Genomic DNA, 24,242 nt, shown 5'->3' on the forward strand with positions numbered 1-24,242 from the left:
AGTATCTTGCCTTGAAAGTGACCAGGATGGGCCCCGCCATGGATCATTGTCAGTGCCTAGAAAGTGACCAGAAGATTAAAAGCACTGAACACTACCATAGACCATTATCTTGCCTTGAAAGTGATAGGATATTAAGGATATAGCAGTGGACACTTCCATGGATCACTATCTTGTGACCAGGATAATAACAGTGGGAACCACTGTGGATTAGTATCTTGCCTTGAAAGTGACCAGGATGGGCCCCACCATGGATTAATATCTTGCCTTGAAAGTGACCAGGATGGGCCCCACCATGGATTAATATCTTGCCTTGAAAGTGATCAGGATGGGCCCCATCATGGATCATTGTCTGTGCCTTGAAAGTGACCAGGATGGGCCCCACCATGGATTAATATCTTGCATTGAAAGTGATCAGGATGGGCCCCACCATGGATTATTATCTTGCCTTGAAAGTGATCAGGATGGGCCCCACCATGGATTAATATCTTGCCTTGAAAGTGATCAGGATGGGCCCCACCATGGATCATTGTCTGTGCCTTGAAAGTGACCAGGATGGGCCCCACCATGGATTAATATCTTGCCTTGAAAGTGACCTGGATATAGCAGTGGATACTGCCATGAATCACTATCTTGCCTTGAAAGTTACCAGGATAAAAGCAGATATAGTAGTGGATACCACCTTGAAAGTGAGCAGGATAATAGCAGTGGTTACTTATTCACCAACATTAAATGGGTCATTAATCTTGCCTTGCCTTGAAACAGACCAAGATAATAGTAGTATTTGATCACTGCCATTGTCTCTGCAAAGTGACCAGGATTATACCAGTGGACATCCCCTTGACTTTAGCAGTGGTCACTACCATAATGTTCTGCCTTCAATGGCATCTTTTGGAGGTGCTCCAAGAGTATAACAATGTAGTACCACATATTACAGCCTTTGCATCAGCACATTGGGATAAGATAAGACCAACAAACAAACAGCAGAATTAGTGAGTATGAATATATTTACACTACTTTTACTTCGCCACATTAAAGCTTCATAAATAAGATATAAGAAACACACTATTATACTGTGTTTTTTATACTGTACATACATTCTTTAATGTTCACTTTATGTCAACTAAGTTTATAATAAGTAAATAAATATTTTTTAAATAAATAAATAAGTAAATATTGTTTTCATAACATCATTAATTACATTATTAGGTATACAAATATTGAAGCACCACCTCTCATTACTCATAGTCCAGTTTCCCTACGAAAAACTAATCACTCCAATTGTCCCCTATTGATATTGCTGTCAACAGGGTGTGAACATAAAAGTGTATCAACAGGTTCTTGATATTAATAACACTATTACATTGTATTGTTCTATCAGTTGGTTCATCTTCTGTGGGTTATCATTTTGGTAAGGCTTGGTAATATATAGGTGGGAGTAAAATTTGCTAAAGGGGGTAACTAAATACTAGTATAAATTGAGATTGGTTTGTATCCCTTTTGGCAGCAAAATTCAACCAGTACTAATTTACTACATAATTTCAATGGAGTCATCCATTCAGGCAAACCTAATTAAAAGCCACACTCCCTGTGTGGAAGATTAACCGTATGTCTTCCATAGGGGGCGAAGGGTGTATGGATTGGAAATATAAGACCACATGTCCAGGGATTAATGCTCACATCATCTTTACAGACATTTTGCAAGTTTGCAAGTCCTCAAACAAAATGAAAAGAAATTTGCATTAATTTCTATTACATTTGTATATATATATATATTTTTTAAATATAATTTGGTCTAGGTCCTAGCTGCTGTTTTATGCATAATTATTAAAGTTAGGTCTTAAGGGATCTAGAATGAGCGTTTATGGCGTTTCGAAAGTATTTTTGTGGGACATGAGAGCACCTCAGACGTATCGAATTGCATTCTGAATACGAAGCATGTCTTTCTGATATCAAATAATTTTCATTTTTGAAATTCACGATATAATACAAATTTTATGACAAATTATCAAAATTTGATATTTTTCAAATTTTGATATATCATAGTCCTCGAAGTAAATTTTATAAATCTAATGATATATTCTTAAAGTGTATGTAGCTGGGAGGAAAAGCCGACGATCAATTGAAAATTTTGACCTTTTATATTGAAGATATGGATTTTTTCCCAAAAAGACCTAATTTTTTTTGGTGTTTTGGGAAAAAAAATCCATATCTTCAATACAAAAGGTCAAGATTTTCAATTGATCATCGGCTTTTCATCCCACCTACGTACACTTTAAGTATAAATCATCCGATTTATAAATTTTACTTCGAGTACTGTTAAATATCAAAAATATGTGTATTACATTGCGAATTTCAAAAATCAAAATTATTTGATATCAGAAGGACATTCTTCGTATTCAGAATGCAATTCGATATGTCTGATGTGCTCTAATGTCCCACAATAAATACTGTCCAAACGTTCATACCCTTCCTTAAATAACACCACAAGTTCATGTGTGTTGGTGTTCATTATGTGTCCATGCATTTTGAACTGGGTCAGTATTGTGTTGTATGTTTTTGGTTCAGATGAAATATGTGAAAATAAGGTTCATTGCATTTTATTTGTTGAAACACATCCAATCCCTAAGTAAGTATACATTTACTGAAAGTCTATGAAGCACACTTAACCTTGAACAGGTGCAATGACCTTGGGATATAATATAAAACCTGGTGTCATATTTAAGGAAAAAATGTTGTTTTTAAAAACAGCATAACTCAAAAATAAATATTGGCAAATGAGAAAACACTCAATATTTAAAATACTTTAAGTTAGTGCTTTTCAGAGATGTACAATTCAGTAGGTCTGACACAAAGGGCTTTATTTTGTGCCAGCATATTTCAAGGCATTATTGTCTCAATGTGTAACTTGATCCGAAAATAAAATATGCACAATTCCTTCTAACCAAATTAAATTACATGGAATAAGATTGTATGGTGGAAAACATGTAGCATGCAGTTTAACATGAATTGTAAAATAATTGTCATATTTCAGGAAAAATGTAGTGTTTTGTTTAGTCTTGCTCTATATTAATCATATACGTTTTATCATCATTTTCAACTCAATAGCAGCAATAATGCTATATCTGCTGAACAATAATCAATTTTTCCCGAAGCAGTATTTCAACCTTATTTTAGTCTTAATTCAAGCCCGTATTCACCTGAAGCCACATGCTGTATGTTACTGCCCTAGTTACAGTTGCATGCAGCGTGCAGCTGTGCACAAATTACTGGTAGTGTGTGTTGGACAATGGCAGGGACAGATTCTCTAGCTATAGCGTGGGTTAAGGATAACTAGAGATACGGTAGGGACAGAGGATGATTTAAGCACTTCCCAGCAAGTCTTGCGGTTAGCACAGCTGTGTGAGTGAACATGACACCACTGCCCGCCCACTGCATACACACGTGCATGGTTAAATTTGAATTTGGACAGATATATTTACAATAAAAACACCTTCAAAAAGTTGGTCGATTTCACATTTTATGTTATCTACAGAAGGTGTGAATTATCCTTCATGCATACATCACTTTAGATCTGAAATCGACTAAGTAATAATGACACACAGGCAATTCTAAAACAACATCTTTTGCACAGAGTTCAATGGGATTTGAAAAGTAAAGTGGCAGTTGAAACTGTAGTGATAACACTTTTACAGTGCATGATGGGGCTTCCTTAAATCATCCTCTGCGGTAGGGAGGTCCGTCTTTCTTCCGCGACCAGAAACTAAATGGTATGTGACCAAGAAATAAATAGGTCGCACAGTGATCCTGAAGGGTCATAACACTCCATGGAAAAACACACAGAACACAAAAACAAACAATAAACCAGTGGAAAATTCAAAAGCGGCATGCAAAATTTATTATTACACGTAAACCCGATGGGATTTTTCATAGTGGCATGAAAACCTACTCTATACGTAAAACAATGGGATTTTGAAAACTGACATGAACACTTACTCTACATGTAAACCAATGGGATTTGGCAAAGGGGGAAGACAACTTTTTCTACACATTAAATTATGGGATTTTGCAAAGTGGCATGAAAAGTTGTTTTACACAGAAACCAATGAGATTTTGCAAAGTGGCAGGAGAACTTACTCTACACGTAAACCAATGGGATTTTGCAAAAAGGCAAGGAAACTTACTCTACATATAAACCAATGGGATTTTGTAGAGGGGCAAGAAAGTCTTTTCTACACATTCAATTATGGGATTTTGCAAAGTGGCATGAAAATTTTTGCACATAAACCAATGCGATTTTGCAAAGTGGCATGAAAACGTATTCTACACATAAACCAATGGGATTTTGCAAAATGGCATGAAAACTTTTTCTACACATAAATCCTTGATGGGATTTTGTCAAATGGCATGAAAAGTTTTTATCCACTTTTGCAAAGTGGCATGCATACATTTTCTACACGTAAACCAATGGGATTTTACAAAGAGGAAGAAAACTTTTTCTACACGTTAACCTGCGGGATTTTGCAAAGAGGCAAGAAAACTTACTCTACACGTAAATAATAATGCTAGAACAATAACCCATTTTACACGAAGCAGTTATTCAACCGTATTTTAGCATGTAGCCACATGCTGTATGTTACTGCCCCAATTGCAGTAGCATGCAGCACGGTGCTGTGCACAAACTACTGGTAGTGTGTGTCAGACAACGGCAGGGACAGATTCTCTAGCTATGGGCGTGGGTTAAAGATATCTAAATATACGATAGGGACCCAGCAAACGTTTTTAAAACAAGTTATATTTTCGGTTTTGGTTTGGATATAAACGTTTTAATAACATTAAATGTCGGGTTATATAACGGTCATGAAAACCTTTTGTATGAAAACACACTGCAACAATATTTTAAAAATGTTTTCAAATATTATTGTATACTATTTTTTGCAAACATTTTTTGCCAAATATTTTATCAACACTTAAATAACATTATGTTAAATTATTTGCAGTAGGTTGTCATAAAATTTATACCCTTTATATATCCTGACATTTAAAAGTTTTCTGACAAACTTTTATAACTTTTTGCGATGATGTCGAAAACGTTTTTTGTTCGCTGGGGAGGACCCTCTTTTTTCTAAACTTTCCATGCACTTTTGAGTTGATGACCCTTCTGGATCATCGTACACTGCAGTTTTTGAATTTTGATCAACTTTGAGAAATTTGCACCAAATAGTGCTCAATTTTCAAAAAATCATAAAAAAGCCTGATTTTTGGTGAAATTTGACCTCACAGGTGAATTTATCACGTCTTTGCCATTCTAAGTATGTACACTTTTATACTTTACACCAACAATTTAGCAGTTATAAGGCCCGAAAGTTTCCATAATTAAAAAATAAGCTATTTGTTTCAAATTAACAATCTTAAGTTGAGAAAACTAACAATTTAAATACCTTTAAAAAAAGTTTGTATTGCCTTTCATGATCGAGCCAAACATCTGATTTTTATGTTAATAACTAGATTTTTTATATATTTGGTTTATTATTAGCTCTCTTGACTGTTTGTAATTTGTACTTCACAACTCAGATATATTCAAAAAACGACCCTCCCAGCAAACACAAAACGTTTTCGATATCAAATGTAGTGGACTAACAGTCTTCTTGCGCTCAGGTCTACATTTGAAGTTCAACTGTTCATACAATTTTGTGCAGTGTTAACATTAAGCTATTCAGTGTACATGTCCAGATATTGGGTGAAATCATTGTTAGGTAACACTGCTACATTGTATCTTCCACATAGATTGTACTTTCTTGAGCATAATTTGTGCCTTTATCATGTTTACTAGAGTTTAAACAATAAAATCCTATTATTGTATAGTGTCTTATAACATGTCTGGAGTGTATAACTAACTACGTTGTGATTGACCTCACAATCTGTTGATCAAAACATAGTGTATATTGTAGGAAGTAAATAATATTTATCATACTGTTTTAGTTAAATATATTTTATATAGGAAGCATATTTACCACAAGGAAAACCTAAATACCACATGATATACTTGTACACTTCGAAGTACATTATTGTACACCTAATAACGTTTTAAATAACCTGAGCATGTTCTGTCCAGATGGCATGTTAATCTAGTCAACTAATCATGCTTGCTAAAACTACAAGAACTACCGTTGACTCATTTAATTCTTGTAAAACCTGATATAACAATGCAGGAGTGTAACATTATCATGTCAGGAGTGTAACATTATCATGTCAGGAGTGTAACATTATCATGTCAGGAGTGTAACATTATCATGTCAGGAGTGTAACATCATGTCAGGAGTGTAACATTATCATGTCAGGAGTGTAACATTATCATGTCAGGAGTGTACCATTCTCATGTCAGGAGTGTAACATTCTCATGTCAGGAATGTAACATTACCATGTCAGGAGTGTAACATTATCATGTCAGGAGTGTAACATTATCATGTCAGGAGTGTAACATTATCATGTCAGGAGTGTAACATTTTCATACCCTTTTGATGATAGACCACTGCCCTACCAATTGTTGACATGTGCCTGTAAGATATATCCAGCATTCCAGTAAATTCATTTTCATTGTCAAATCAGCATTAGGAAGCAGTATCTTACACTCTATTATTGTTTTCGTAATATTAAAAACACCAATACCTGAGCCCATATTCATCAGCCCATTTCAATGCTAATACAATTATAGGCACAATTTGATTCACTTATTATGGTCCTCATAACCTCTGATATATACCTATATTACAATGTCAGGAGTGTAACCCGATGTGTACACAATTATGTATTTTTTTGAAAGAATACTGTCTTGCCATAGACTGTAATATGAGCTTACAACTGTCGATATATTTTGATATTGCCAAACTCTGATGTTTACAACTGCTAATACCAAACCTATTTCCTTATATATAATTTTTTTTAAACTGCCAATAGAAGCTATCATCAGTAGATAGCATCATTAACATGATCTGACATAATATATCTTCAGTAGACAGCAAAATTAACATGATCTGATATAAGCTATCTTCCGTAGATAGGATCATTATCATGATCTTACATAAGCCATCTTCAGTAGATAGTAAAATTAACATGATCTGACATAAGCTATCTTCCGTAGATAGGAACATTGTCATGATTTGGCATTTAAGCTATTTTCAGTAGATAGTAAAATTAACATGATCTGACTTGAGGTATCTTCCGCAACATTGACACAATCTAATATAAGAATCTTCAGTAGATAGTCACATTAATGTTAAGATGCATTAATAATAGTCCAAACTAGGTGAAAAGTAACAAGCTGAATGTACGCTACTTTTATTATAATAGGGGAAAAGACACATCATGATAATCATAGGTGCAAGTTCATGTAGTCAACAAAATCTTCTACAATGATGTGGAAAAAAGCAATTTATTATCATCAATTAATTATAATAGAATCTTACAATAACGCTATATCTGGTGGACAATAACCCATCTTACACAAAGCAGTTATTCAACCCTATTTTAGTCATGATTCAAGCCCGTATCCACCTGAAGCCACATGCTGTATGTTACTGCCCCAGTTACAGTAGCATGCAGCTCTGTGCTGTGCACAAATTACTGGTAGTGTGTGTCAGACAATGACAGTGACAGATTCTCTAGCTATTAGCATGGGTTAAGGATTAAGCTAGAGATACGGTAGGGAGGTCCGTTTTTCTTGCGCGATCAGAGACTAAATAGTATTTGACCAAGAAATAAACAGGTCGCACGGTGATCCAGAAGGGTCATAACAGTCTATGGAAAAACACACAGAAAAAGCAAACAATATTAAAGCCAATGGAAAATTCAAACGTGGCATGCAAAACTTACTCTACACATAAAACAATGGAATTCTGCAGAGGGGAAAGAAAACCTTTTCTACGCGTTAAATTATGGCATGAAAAGTGTTTTTTTACAGTGAGAATTTGCAAAGTGGCATGAAAACTTACACTACACATAATTCTATGGGATTTTGCAAAATGGCATGAAACTTTTTCTGCACATAAACCCTTGATGGCATGAAAAGGTTTTCTCCACTTTAACCTATGGGATTTTGCTAAGTGGCATGAATACATTTTCTACACGTAAACCAATGGGATTTTGCAAAGGGGAAAGAAAACTTTTTCTACACGTTAACCTGCGGGATTTTGCAAAGTGGCATGAAAACTTACTCTACACATAAACCAATGGGATTTTGCAAAGGAGCATGAAAACTTACTCTACACGCAAACCAATGGGATTTTGCAAAGGAGCATGAAAACTTACTCTACACATAAACCAATGGGATTTTGCAAAGTGGCAAGAAAACTTACTCTACACGTAAACCAATGAGATTTTGCAAAGGGGAAAGAAAACTTTTTCTACACGTTAACCTGCGGGATTTTGCAAAGTGGCATGAAAACTTACTCTACACATAAACCAATGGGATTTTGCAAAGGGGCATGAAAACTTACTCTACACATAAACCAATGAGATTTTGCAAAGTGGCAAGAAAACTTACTCTACACATAAACCAATGGGATTTTGCAAAGGGGAAAGAAAACTTACTCTACACACAAACCAAAGAGATTTTGCAAAGTGGCATGAAAACTTACTCTACACATAAACCAATGAGATTTTGCAAAGGGGCATGAAAACTTACTCTACACATAAACCAATGAGATTTTGCAAAGTGGCAAGAAAACTTACTCTACACATAAACCAATGGGAGTTTGCAAAGTGGCAAGAAAACTTACTCTACACGTAAACCAATGAGATTTTGCAAAGTGGCATGAAAACTTACTCTACACGTAAAACAATGGGATTTTGCAAAGTGGCATGAAAACTTACTCTACACATAAACCAATGAGATTTTGCAAAGTGGCAAGAAAACTTACTCTACACGTAAACCAATGAGATTTTGCAAAGTGGCATGAAAACTTACTCTACACATAAACCAAAGAGATTTTGCAAAGTGGCATGAAAACTTACTCTACACGTAAACCAATGGGATTTTGCAAAGTGGCATGAAAACTTACTCTACACATAAACCAATGAGATTTTGCAAAGTGGCATGAAAACTTACTCTACACGTAAACCAATGGGATTTTGCAAAGTGGCATGAAAACTTACTCGACACGTAAACCAATGGGAATTTGCAATGTGGCAAGAAAACTTACTCTACACATAAACCAATGAGATTTTGCAAAGTGGCATGAAAACTTACTCTACACGTAAACCAATGGGATTTTGCAAAGTGGCATGAAAACTTACTCGACACGTAAACCAATGGGAATTTGCAAAGTGGCAAGAAAACTTACTCTACACATAAACCAATGAGATTTTGCAAAGTGGCATGAAAACTTACTCTACACGTAAACCAATGGGATTTTGCAAAGTGGCATGAAAACTTACTCTACACGTAAACCAATGGGATTTTGCAAAGTGGCATGAAAACTTACTCTACACATAAACCAATGAGATTTTGCAAAGTGGCATGAAAACTTACTCTACACGTAAACCAATGGGATTTTGCAAAGTGGCATGAAAACTTACTCTACACGTAAAACAATGGGAATTTGCAAAGTGGCAAGAAAACTTACTCTACACATAAACCAATGGGATTTTGCAAAGTGGCATGAAAACTTACTCTACACGTAAACCAATGGGAATTTGCAATGTGGCAAGAAAACTTACTCTACACATAAACCAATGAGATTTTGCAAAGTGGCATGAAAACTTACTCTACACGTAAACCAATGGGATTTTGCAAAGTGGCATGAAAACTTACTCGACACGTAAACCAATGGGAATTTGCAAAGTGGCAAGAAAACTTACTCTACACATAAACCAATGAGATTTTGCAAAGTGGCATGAAAACTTACTCTACACGTAAACCAATGGGATTTTGCAAAGTGGCATGAAAACTTACTCTACACGTAAACCAATGGGATTTTGCAACGGGACATTAAAACTTTTTCTACACGTTAAATTATGGGCTTGTGCAAAGTGGCATGAAAAGCTTTTTTTACACATAAACCAATGAGATTTTGCAAAGTGGCATGAAAACTTACTCTACACATAAACCAATGAGATTTTGCAAAGTGGCATGAAAACTTACTCTACACATAAACCAATGAGATTTTGCAAAGTGGCATGAAAACTTACTCTACACATAAACCAATGGGAATTTGCAAAGTGGCAAGAAAACTTACTCTACACATAAATCAATGAGATTTTGCAAAGTGACATGAACACTTTACTCTACACATAAACCAATGGGATTTTGCAAAATGGCATGAAAACTTTTTTCTGGTAGTGTGAAACAAGGGCAGGGAAAGGTTCTCTAGCTATGGGCGTGGGTTACAGATAGCTAAAGATACGGTAGGGACCCAGCAAACACAAAAATGTTTTAAACAAGTTATATTTTTGGTTTTGGTTTGAATATAAACGTTTGAATAACATTAAATGTCGGGTTATATAAAGGTCATGAAAACCTTTTGTATGAAAACACACTGCAACAATATTTTTAAAATGCTTTCAAATATTATTGTATACTATTTTTTGCAAACATTTTTTGCCAAATATTTGTCAACACCTAAATAACATTATCTTAAATTATTTGCAGTAGGTTATCAAATGTTTTTTTAATGTTATGAAAACGTTTATACCCTTTATATACCCTTATTATAACCTGGCATTTAAACGTTTCCTGACAAACTTTTATAACCTTTTGCGATGATGTCGAAAACGTTTTGTGTTCACTGAGGAGGACCCTCTTTTTTCTAATTATCCATGCCACTTTTGAATTTATGACCCTTCAGGATCACCGTACGCAGCAGTTTTTGAATTTTGATCAACTTTTAGAAATTTGCACCAAAATGGTCAAATAATTTTCAAAAAATCATAAAAAGCCTGATTTTTGCCCAAATGTCAAATATTTTTGGTGAAATTGTTGGTGAAATTTGACCTTACAGATGGATTTATCAAGTCTTTGCCATTCTAAGTATGCATACTTTTATATACTTTTTTTATATACTTTTGACCAATAATTTAGCAGTTATGAAGCCCGAAAGTTTCCATAATTAAACAAAAAAGCTATTTGTTTCAAATTAACAATCTTACTTTAAATGATAAGGGCTGGGGTATGAACGTTTGGACAGTATTTATTTTGGGACATTAGAGCACATAAGACATATCGAATTGCATTCTGAATACGAAGAATGTAATTCTGATATCAAATAATTTTGATATTTTGAAATTCGCAATTTAATACACATTTTATGGCAAATCATTAAAAATTGATATTTTTGATATTTAACAGTACTTGAAGTAAACTTTATAAATCTGATGATTTATACTTAAAGTGTATGTGTAGGTGGGATGAAAAGCCGACGATCAATTGAAAATTTTGACCTTTCGTATTGAAGATATGGATTTTTTTCCCAAAACACAAAAAAATTATGTCTTTTGGGAAAAATCCATATCTTCAATATGAAAGGTCAAAATTTTCAATTGACCGTCGGCTTTTCCTCCCTGCTACATACACTTTAAGAATATATCATTAGATTTATATAATTTACTTCGAGGACTGTTATATATCAACAATTTGAAAAATATCAAATTTTTATAATTTGTCATAAAATTTGTATTATATATATTGTGATTTTCAAAAATGAAAATTATTTGATATCAGAAAGACATGCTTCGTATTCAGAATGCAATTCGATAGGTCTGAGGTGCTCTCATGTCCCACAAAAATACTGTCGAAACGCAATAAACGCTCATTTTAGATCCCTTAAGAAAACTAAATTCATGGTGTTTGGTACAACAACGATCATGTTGAGCGTGTTAACCAATTTAAATACCTTGGTGTTTGAAAAAAAAAACTGAAAAAAAGTTTGTATTGCCTTTTATGATCGAACCAAAAATCAGATTTTTATTTTAGTAATTTGAATTTTTATATATTTGGTTTATAATTAGCTCTTTTGGCTGTTTGTAATTTGTACTTCACAACTCAGATATATTCAAAAACATTACCCGGCAAACACAAAACATTTTCGACATCATTTGCGAAAGGTTAGAAAAGGTTGCCAGAAAACGTTTGTCGGGTTATATAAAGGGTATAAAACGTTTTCATAACATTCAAAAATATTTGTTGATAACCTACTGCAAATATTCTAACTTAAGTTGACAAAATATTTGGCAAAAAATGTTTACAAAAAACATCTTACAATATCAAATCAAATCAAATCTAATTTATTTCCATGTCATATTACAAACATAAACATATAAGTCATGTTAGTCAATATAGTGGTTACATTATATTAATGGAGAATGAGAAAATATGACAAGTTGTTTTCTTATTTTGACATGGAGGAGCCACTCTAAAGGCCGAAAGGCCAGCAGTGAACGACCCCCTTACTTACGCTATGTTACGTTACATCACCTTACAGTACATTATAACTTAAATTAATTTTACAACAAATATGGAAAATTACGATTACACCTTAAGCCTAATATAGATGATATTACAGATTGTAGTCAACCGAATCAACTAAAAATGCAATATATAAATATGCATATAAAAAGCCTTGACCCACAAAAAGTTTCTAATTATATTCCCTGACTTTTAAATCTAGTGAGACATAAAAATTGCATTTCTAAAGTGTGATTTGAACATCTAAGTGTTTTGGCATCAGAAGAAAGTTTATTCCAATGAATAGGGCCAGTGGTTCTGACACCTTTTTATGAAAAAGTGGTTTAATTTCTAGCCAGTTGGTAATTATTGATATATCTTGTACTGTAATTATGAATGTTTTGCATTAAATTGAAGTACCTACTGAATATAGATGGAAAGAGTCCCATGGAATACTTATACATATATGGTCGAATCCAACGAAAAGTGTACACGGCATGTTCAGGGCCATAACTTAAAAGTATTAATCAATTGGCATTCGTTTTTGTATTGTGTTTATTCGCCTTGATCATACGCTTCGCGCCATATATAATAAGACCCCTTCTGTGAAAAACTTAGACACAGAGACCCCAAAACACGCTATTTTTACCCATTTTTTCAAAATATTTCTTAAAGTATTTTTAAAAACATCTAAATCAGTTATGAAAAGAAGTCATTGGATTGAATCTAAATTGATTTCCTGAAAGGTGTGTATTCAAAGATTGCCTGTTCAATTTTTCACATATTTGTACATAATTATGAATTTTTGTGATCATTTTTTGAGTGGTATTTTTTTACATTACCTACGAATACAATTTTTCATAGCACTAGATATATCTTTAAAAATGGAAATCACTAATAAATGCGCAATTGATACAAGCTTTGATATGTCCAATACTGAAATGCATTGCATTCGGACATCTTTATTATTGTGTTTAGCTGCCAGAAATTCTAAATGGCACAAAGGTAGGTTTGGTAAAAAATATGCATTACCTCCGAATACATGTTAAAAGCTGTGTCATTTCCACAAACTGAGAGAATAGTAAACAATAGTTAAGCAATAGGTGCAGGGTAATACACACTTTATTTCTACCAAGTTTCAATAGCCTGCTTTTATATTTTTCTGAGATGTCAACAATAAAAGCAAGTATTCGTAGGTAAATTTCGGTAACCGAATGTTACCTACGAATACAATTTGACATCAAGACAGTATTGTGAAACACCGCCATTCATGCCAATGCCCATATTGGTACATAACGAAGGCCCGTATGTTTGCTATCAAATCATATGTCAATGAAAGTTGCGAATTCACATACATGCCCACCATGCAAAACTGAATGCGGCTTAATTGTTGAAAAATATGTACTGAAATAGACGACGGTCTGCTCATTTGAAAGAAAAATCAGATTCGAAAAAGATTAGAAGGGGATAAATACTTGGATTTGTCAGCTGTCATGTGTGTTTCATTTTAAACGTTTACCAACCTTCTGGTTTCTGAGTAATTTGTGTCCAAATTGGTTTATTCGAAGGTAACTTTTGACGTTTTTGCTAAGTTTACCTACGAATACCATGGACAAAAACTACTTTTCTCATTGTCTCATGATCTAGACAACACAGTGGTGGACCCTAGTATAAAGCTAATTATAGTTGCTCTCATACGAAAGGCCACAAGACGTAACTGACTCCAAGATGGACTTCACAAGTCTGCAATAACGGTTTTAAGCGATTTGTGTGCAATTAAGCAAATTAATGTCACTTTAGTGCCTTTGTTTCTTACTTTAACCCTCTTTCAACCACTGTGAACCGACATTAAATATACATGATAGGGTCTCAAGTATCAATAAACGCACATAAAGAAAATAATACATTCAAAGTGCTTTATAAAATGAAGATTTGATTGCGATATCCACCAAAAGTCTAATTCTTACCCACAAATACTGAAATGTTACTTACGAATACATCATAATAAATGACATGTGTAATGAAGTGTCCCTACCAATGGAAATCAATTGTCAAAAACATTAAGCGGTACCCCCGGACAATATTATTACCCATATACGGATTCATTCAACAATTGTTTATTATGTAAATTTGCTGTTTGACTACTTGTATATCAAAATGAAGTGTTCAAAATCTTGCTAAAAGCATAAAAAAAATTTGATCTAAGGTAAAAGCACTTATTCATTTGAACGTACCATCTAAAAGAGATCTAAAAACTACTATTTTATTCATTCATTATCATAATATCAAAATTTGAACCTCTAAACTTAATATAGATATTGTTAAATCGCTCATGTTACCTACGAATACCCGGCTTTCTTCACCTATCATTTTGTAAAGCGTTAGGTATATGCGTATAATTCCTAATATTCCTGAAAACAGACATCCTACTCTTTCTTATACAATATGTAAATTGATTCATACTCATTTGATAAATAAAATACAGAAACTGACCTAAACTTCATTTTCAAAAATAAACTAGCATAAATTGACTAAGATCATATTGATCGCGTTATAAAAATAAAAACAAATATTTTCTGGTTGAGTTAGCATTTTCCTGACACCCCGTGGTCTACATTACACGAAAAAAGTGTTAATGGGAATATTCCATTTGTTTTAGGTTGATTAGTATTGCGATAGTGAAAGCATCCTTGTGGTATTCGTAGGTAACATTGGGTTTTGATGTCACATTTACTATCACACGTCCTGGATTTATTTTTCAAGATTAGTGATGGCACTTTTGGTTCCTATAAGGCCAACATGCCATCAATCAATGGGCAAAAGGAAAAAATTGTGGAGGCATTTTTATTTTGGACTTTTATTTTTGGCCCGTGGACACTTTTGGTTGGATTCAACCATATACACATAGTTAAAATGTGTACATATCCTGTACTTTGAAAACCTTGAGATCTTTAAAAAGAGGACTGGAATGAGTCCTATAGTGAGACAAATTTATATTTCTTACAGCTCTTTTTTGAAGTTTAAATACTTTGTCTAAATAAATATTGTGAGAGTTACCCCAAGCCAAAATACCGTGAGAAATATAAGGTTGTATTTTAAAGAGTTATAAATACATATTTTAAAGATTACTTTTGTTGGACACAAAATATTTAAGCTTATTTAGAATACCGATGGTACAGGAAATGGTATTTGAAATAGCTTCAACATGGTGTTTAAAAGATAGGTTTTCATCAATAATTATTCCTAGAAATTTAGTCTTGTTTACTCTAGACAAACAAGTTCTGTTTAAAATCACGTTGATATTGCTATTGAATTGAATTTAAAGGTCTTCTGTGGGTGCCCATGATCATTTAATTGGTTTAAACCGCGTTTACAGAGAGCTTGTTTGCTTTAAACCAATTTGTAACTTTCATTAATTCATTGTTTACAATTTGAATTTTACTAGCTAGGTCCTCATGTGCGAATAGAATTGCTGTATCGTCCGCAAACAAGACAAAATTTAAGGTAGAAGAAGTATTGGTGAAGTCATTAGGTATAGTAAGAAAAGGAGTGGCCATAGTATTGAGCCGAATTAAGAAGATCTGACATAAGGTATCTTCAGTAGATATAAAAACTGCACATAGAAGCTATCTTCAGTAGATAGCATCATTAGCATTATCTGAAAAATATCTTCAGTAGCCTGACATACAAATCGTCAGTAGATTGCAACATTAATACGGTCTGATATAAGCAATTGTCAGCATATAGGAACATTATCATGATTTGATATAACATATAAGCTATCTTCAGTAGATAGAAAAATAAACATGATCTGACACTTGAGTGACAGTGACAGTGACATAAGCTACCTTCCATAGATAGGAACATTATCATGATTTGGCTTAAACTATCTTCAGTATATGGTGAAATTAACATGATATGATTTGAGGTATCATCAGTAGATAGCAACATTAACACAGTCTGATATAAGAATCTTCAGTAGATAATCATATTTAAGATTGTCTGATAGAAGCTAAGTTTCTAACAAACCTTTTGTTCACATTGGCCAAGTCCTTAAAATTTGTTGGACTTCTATGATTTTTTCAGGCTTTGCAAATTCAAATGGCAAGTTGATTTTGTCCTTAGTTTGCCGTTTGATACTCTATTTACAGAACTTCTTGTTTTTAGCCATTTTATTTGAAAACTTCAAAGGAAACCTTAATCTATTGTGAGTGTTAAAAGTTTCAGAGATGGAAAAAAGTGTCAGGAGTGCTTGTTAGCATAATTATAAGGACCTTTTTTTTTAAATTTTTTTAATATTTTCATTATACATGTTAAAAATCACAAGAATCAATAAAAATCACACAAGAAAAATCACAAATGCAGCATCAATATAAAAATGTTACATCATATAAAAGTCTACTTTACCAAATACATGTAATTTAACATTGTCTTCAACACAGCCCAGTACCAGGTGGTGGCCGCATTGCATTCTCTAAATTCAGTAAATTTTCATCATCAACCGTGTAATTGAATGGGATTATTTTGAAATTTTAAAACGCTTGAAATATCACAAACAAATAGGCCTATGTTGATAAATAATATAAATACAAGCTAAAACCGTTGGGGTTCGATAATGAACCCCACAAAACTAACTGACTATATTGAAAAAATGCTATACGGCCGGACGGTTTCACAAGTTGCCGGCTCGATCATGTCATCCGCCGCCTGCCCAGTACATACACAAAAACAAAATTAAAGGTCAAATCTCCACTTTTTATAATGAGCAGAAAGTTTACCCTTTTTTTAGCAATGTAATGCTCAGTTTCCCTGTTATTTTTAATATATACTTTGCAAGCAATAAAAGAGGGCTTCATATTTTGAAATTTACACAAATAAATAATATTTTACAGACAAGCATAGATATGAAAGAAAATAATCTTTAAAAACCCCAAACACCTTTTCAAAATTTGACATTGAAAAATTAATGTCATGTTTGTCTTGAATAACCTTTACTAAATCATCCCAAATTGGTTTTACGAGCTCACATTCACAAAAAATATGAACAATAGATTCAGGGAATTTGAGTTGGAATCTGAACCCTGAAGCCATGAACTGGGAATACATTTCATAAGGAAATTAAATTTTCTTCTATCTAACTTGGATATGTACCAAAGTCAAAAATCAATTCTTCATACCTGGGAGAGGTGGATTTAAAAGATCACTTATATACACAATACCTTTGTCGCACCAATCCTCATAAAGAAATAACTTTTTTTTTGGACTTAATATTTCTATTAAACCACATGAATTATAAGGAACTTAAACTAAAGAAGGTACTAATTCGCAAGTTTAGCATTTTTACAAATGTTAACTACAGGAGAGTACTTGTGCATGATTGGTTCAGGAAACATTTGATTCATACTATTTTGTGCATTGTTAACATTAAGCTATTCAGTGTGCATGTCCAGGTATTGGGTGAAATCATTGTAAGGTAACACTACTACATTGTATTTTCTACATATATAGATTGTACTTTCTTGGGCATAGTTTGTGCTTTTATCATATTTACTAACATTTAAATAAAAAATCCTAATAATATATATAGTGTCTTATAACATGTCAGGAGTGTAGATTGGCATTGAGCTCACAATCTGTTGATCAAAACATAGTGTATATAGGAAGTAAATTTATCATATTGTTTTTAGTTAATATACTTTTAAAGCACATTTACTATAAGGAAAATCTAACTACCACATAATAAACTCCTCAACAAAAGTTTGGAAAGTTTTTTTCAAGCATCTGTATCTCAAATTATTTGTGACATATTCATATTGTGTTGCATATCACTGGCTAGCTACAATACTCCTCTTTACAATGACACCTCATTTGAAACAATAACATTTTTCACGGCTGAGTACACGCCTTGTGAATGTAGTGGGGTCTTAAAAAGAATTTGCCAAATTGACCATTATTCTGTGCAGCAAGCTGCAATCCCATAACTTCACAATCTGGGACCTGGGACCTACCTACAGAATATGGGAGTAGAGTTAAAATGATCTGCCATCAGGCCAGACCCGGGGGCCAGACCTCAACACGATTGAACACTTGTGGGACCAGCTTGATCGTGCTGTGCGTGCCAAAGAAGACCATATGCAACCACACTGAATGACCTGCGACGAATCCTTGTTGAAGAATGGAATTCCATCACACAGTAAAATGAAACCAGGTCGGTGAGCAGCATGAGGAGAAGGTGCCTGACTATTGTGGCTGCCTGTGGTTTTTCCACCCGCTATTGAGGTTAGTGGCTAGCTTTGTTTGAGCACAGAATAATGGTCAATTTGGCAAATTCTGTTTGAGACCCCACTACATTCACAAGGCGTGTACCCAGCCGTGAAAAATGTTATTGTTTCACACGGGGTGTCATTGTAAAGAGGAGTATTGTAGCTATCCAGTGATATGCAACACGATATGAATATGTCACAAATAATTGGAGATACCGATGCTTGAAAAAACTTTCCAAACTTTTGTTGAGGAGTTTATATACTTGTACACTTAGAAGCACAATTTGAACATTATTGTACACCTAATAATAATAACTGGTCAACTAATTATGCTTGCTAAAACTACAAGAACTACCTCCGACATATCGAATGGAAAAATACTCTTTTAATTCTGGTAAAATCTGATGTAACAATGCAGGAGTGTAACATTATCATGTCAGGAGTGTAACATTATCATGTCAAGAGTGTAACATTTTCATACCCACTTGACGATAGATCACCGCCCTACCAATTGTTGACATATGCTTTTAATATATATCCAACATTCCGGTAAATTCATTTTTATTGTCAAATCAGCATTAGGAAGCGGTTTCTTACACTCTACTATTGTTTTTGTATTGTTAAAAACACCAATACCTGAGCCCCTGTTCATCACCCCATATCAATGCTAATACAATTACAGGCACAATTTGATTCACTTGTTGTAACTACTTTCATACTTATGATGTGTTTATGATCCTCATAACCTCTGATATCTACCTATATTACAATGTCAGGAGTGTAACACATGTGTACACAATATGTATTCATTTTTTAAACATCACTGTCTTGCCATAGATTGTAATATGAGCTAAAAACTGTCAGTATATTTTGATATTGCCAAACTCTGATGTTAACAACTGCTAATACCAAACCTATTTCCTAATATTTTGATTAAAAGAAACTTTTTGCTTGACCTGTGAAATAAAATTAGGGGTTTTGAGTAGAAAATCTGATCTGATTTTTGTTTCACTAGAGCAGTAGTTTATCAATTTTTGCCTCTTGGGTCATTAAAAAAAAACTGCCAATAGAAGCTATCGCCAGTAGATAGCATCATTAACATGATCTGACACAAGATGACAAGATATCTTCAGTAGATATGGTAGCTAGGAGCAATATCATGATTTGTCATATAAAGCTATCTTCAGTAGATAGCAAAATTAACATGATCTGATATAAGCTATCTTCAGTAGATAGGAACATTATCGTGATTTGGCATAAGCTATCTTCAGTAGATAGGAAAGTTAATATGATCTGACTTGAGATATCTTCCGTAGATAGCAACATTGTAAGTCTAATATAAGAATCTTCAGTATATAGTAACATTAATATTAAGATGTATTAATTGTCCAAAATAGGTGAAAAGTAACAAGTTGAATGTACGCTACTCTCACTATTATAATAGGGAAAAACGCATGATAATCATAAGTGTCATGTAGTCAACAAAAGCTTTTACAATGTCCTCATCTGTCGCTTGTAAACCAGCAGGGGTACTTATATGATGTGGAAAAATAAATATAGGAATTTATCATAATAAATTAATTATAATAGAATTGTAGGCAATATTAGGCAAAATATCTTACAATAATGCTATATCTGGTGAACAATAATCAATTTTACACAAAGCAGTTATTCAACTCTATTCTAGTGATGATTCATGCCCGTATTCACCTGAAGCCACATACTGCCCCAGTTCACTAAATTCACAGCCTTGGCAATCATCTAAGCATCAAAATCATGTGGTGTCTATGGGCTATAATATCACAATCAAGCTATCTTGAGTAGATAGTACATTAGCAGTTATTCAACCCTATTTTGGTCTTGATTCAAGCCCGTATTCACCTGAAGCCACATGCTGTATGTTACTGCCCCAGTTACAGTAGCATGCAGCGCTGTGCTGTGCACAAATTACTGGTAGTGTTTGGCAGACAATGACAGTGACAGATTGTCCAGCTATTGGCGTGTGTTAATGCGCATATATGGGGGGGGTCTTTGGGTGCGAGCCCCCCGTAAAAGCAGTGGGCGGCCTAAACGAAGGGGCGGCGGAAGAAAAAGGGAAAGCAAAAAGAATTAGTAAAGAAAAAGGGCAGAAAATTTTGAAAAAGTATAAAAATTGTGAAAAAATTGTACCATACATGAAAATGTGTTGCTTTTAAGGCGGTAGTGTCGGAAATTTTGTACTGTACGCTATTTTCACACATGATCGGGATGAAAAGGGCTTTATTGTGACACAGTGCGCGCGTAGCACGCAAAAATTTAGTATTTTACTATTTTTTGGCCTATTTAGATGCTTAAAGATGGACGTGAAGAGAAAATGAAAATTCAGTAAATTATAGATGATATTTGACAACAAAATATTCTAAATGTTAACAAAGAGCCTGGGGGAAGGGGTACTTGGATTCTGGCCGGGTACCTATGCTCGATCCGAACAAAGTGAGACTGGTGCTAGGTACTTCCAATAGGGGTATAGGGGAATCCGAAAAATGACTCCCGCTAGGGATATTATATTCCAAAAGTCTCTTCTAGTACCACTATGGATATATCAATTCTGTAATCACAGCCCCGCTATGGGTATCCGCAGCATCAAACTAATTCCCGAATTTTATTAGGGGTCTATGGCTCCATATTAACCAAATTTGTACTTTATGAAAATGAAACTTGCGAAAAAAGTCTCATCAGGGAGTAGTTTTCAAAGCATTCTAGTCCCAGTAGGATTATACTTTCACCTAAACTAGTCACTTAAGGGTATATATTTACTTGAAATTATTCCCGGTGGGATTACCTCCAGAAACCCTGGATCTAGCATGGGTACCCAGAAAATACATGAGACCCCCTCCTCCCTCCGGCAAAGAACAGAGTTAAAAGTCCACATGAGGCTACTATAACAAAATCTTTTTTACATCACTCATCAGATAGTAAGAGTGACAAGAACCGATACACAGTCTGACAGTATAATTCTATCTTCAGTAGATAGTAACAGTAATATGATATAGATAGCAACATTGGCACAGTCTGACAGTATAATTCTATATTCAGTATATACCAACAGTAATATGATATAGATAGCAATATCGGCACAGTCTGACAAAACACCCGATAAAAGGCAGGGCTGTCAACTCTCTCACATTGGGCGTGAGTCTCATGCATTCTGTCACTTTCTCACGCCAAGGTAGCATAATATCATGCAAAGAGCTGTCAAATGAGTAAAATCTCACACATCGTAAAAAATAAGTTGTTGTCCCTACCCCCACACCCCCCTACACACAAACTTTTTAGATTCTCAAGCGCCGTGTAATGTATATTACTATTGTATTTTTTGTAGTGCTTTTATGACTTCTTGATTGTTTATAATCTCAGACACAGGTTATTTGATAATATTAACACGCATGTTTATCAGGTGTGGACTTAAGAATAGTAGGTTTCTCATAGGGTGATTGGTATATTATAATTAGGAGATGTTATTCATATCCATATAAGGTAATGATAGTAGTTAATGTTCTATGACACTTGATACTCTTAACTTGTAAGATCTATGGAATGTGTGGTTTGATAGAGATCCAAATATGAAGGAAGTGTCATCATGGTTATGATTTTAACATGTTTAAGAAATGTCCATAATCATCTCAAATCTGACATAAGATTTCTTTAGTAGATAGCAAAATTGGCAAAGTCTGCAATAAGTTATTATCAATTATCTTCAAATGCAATACATAGCAACATTAACATGATTTCACATAAGTTTCAGTAGATAGCATCATTAACATGATCTGACATAAGATATCTTCAGAAGATAGATACATTAACACATTCTGACAAAAGCATCTTCAGTAGATAGCAGCATTAACATGATCTGACATGAGCTATCTTCAGTAGATAGCAACATTAACTTGGTCTGACAAACTATCTACAGTAGATAGCAACATTAACTTGATTTGAAGCTATCTTTAGTATATCTATAACATTAACATGATCTGACATAAGCTATCTTCAGTAGATAACATCATTAACATAATCTGACATAAGATATCATCAGTAGATAGCATCATTAACATAATCTGACAATGTAATTATGTTTTAGTAATGTAAATAGAAACATTAACGGTCATCCAGACTCGGTGTATATTACTATTGTAATATTTTATTATGACTTGTTACTTCTCTATGACCTATACATGTGGTTCGATACTATAAACAAGCATGGTTATCAGGTGTGATATTATTAAAATTATAACCGGGATATAAAGTAAGAGACACTCGGAGAACTGACCATACCATTGTACCAGTCGTCAGGCACATTAAGCATTGAAGTTGATGTGCTATCATGTAAGGCCCTGAAGCCCGAATCATAACTATAGAGTTTTTCATGAAGAAAATCATACAATTGGGAGAAAACTACCTTCTCGCAAATTTTGGATAGAACCGGGAGAATGACGATAGGCCTGTAATTGCTCGGATCGGTATGATCCCAACTGTTATAAATTGGATTCAATCTAGCTCCTTTCAGCTATCAGGAATTACCCCTGTTTGTAATAGCAACCCCAGCTTTCTTCAGTTCTTCTTCTTCTTCTTTTCAAATACTGGCCAACATCCCTGGTGGAATCAAGCGGTCAGGGGTAGTGCGCATGCAGATGAAAATTAGTTATTCTGGTTGGTTGCTTTGTTTCTTTGGTGATTCTCTACTGCTTCTTTGAATTGTTTGGGTTCAGTTATTGTGACCACTGTTTCAGGTAATGAGTTCCAGTCTTTAATTGTTCTGGGTATGAAAGAGTGTTTATAGCAGTCTTTTGATGTTGATAAGGGTTTGAAAGCTCTGGAATTTGAGTGCCGTGAGGATCGTAGGGTAGGCTGAAGGAGGTTTCCAACTGGTAGGGATAGGTGACCGTGAATTTGACTTATGGAGAATAGCGAGACGCCTTGTTCGTCTTCTAGTTGCAAGTGGCTCCCAGCCTAGCTTCTCCAGCATTTCGGTAACACAGCCTTTTGACTTGGTCTTATAGTCATTCAGGCAAAACCGGGCTCCTCTCCTTTGGACCCCTTCCAGCTTGTTAATGAGGACTTGTGTGTAGGGATCCCATACACTTGATGAATACTCGGTGAGTGGCCGGACGAGGGTTTTAAATGCAGATTCTTTGATGTGTTGTGGACATTGGTACAAGTTTCTTGAGATGAAGCCAAGGGTCCTATTAGCTGTTGCAGTGATTTTATCAACATGTTTATTCCAAGTAAGGTTGTTTGTTATTAATACTCCAAGGTATGGGTGACTGTCGGTCTGCTCCAAGATTGATTCCCCAAGTTTGTATTGAAAATGCTTTACTGTTCTTGCATGTGTGAGTCTCATCACAAAGCATTTTTGGGGATTGAAGTGCATTTGCCAGTCTTTTTCCCAGGCGACAAGTGTATTTAAGTCATCTTGGAGTGACTTGGAATCAAACTCATTTTGGATTTCTCTGTATTGAACGCAGTCGCCTGCGAAAAGACGAACGCTTGAGTTAATGTTATTTGGT

The 24,242-nt window shown here is 34.3% G+C and overlaps 1 long non-coding RNA gene across 1 annotated transcript in view; it reads left to right on the plus strand.

The window, feature by feature from the left end:
• Positions 1-463: 463 nt before the first annotated feature.
• The window catches only part of LOC140146881 (uncharacterized), a 41,598-nt gene continuing 17,819 nt past the window's right edge, over positions 464-24,242 (plus strand). The window contains exon 1 of the long non-coding RNA XR_011858333.1: positions 464-989. This is a non-coding gene — a long non-coding RNA (uncharacterized lncRNA). The remainder of the gene's footprint in view (positions 990-24,242) is intronic.

This window comes from Amphiura filiformis, chromosome 2 (assembly GCF_039555335.1).
Source record: "Amphiura filiformis chromosome 2, Afil_fr2py, whole genome shotgun sequence".
Taxonomy (NCBI): Eukaryota; Metazoa; Echinodermata; class Ophiuroidea; order Amphilepidida; family Amphiuridae; genus Amphiura; species Amphiura filiformis.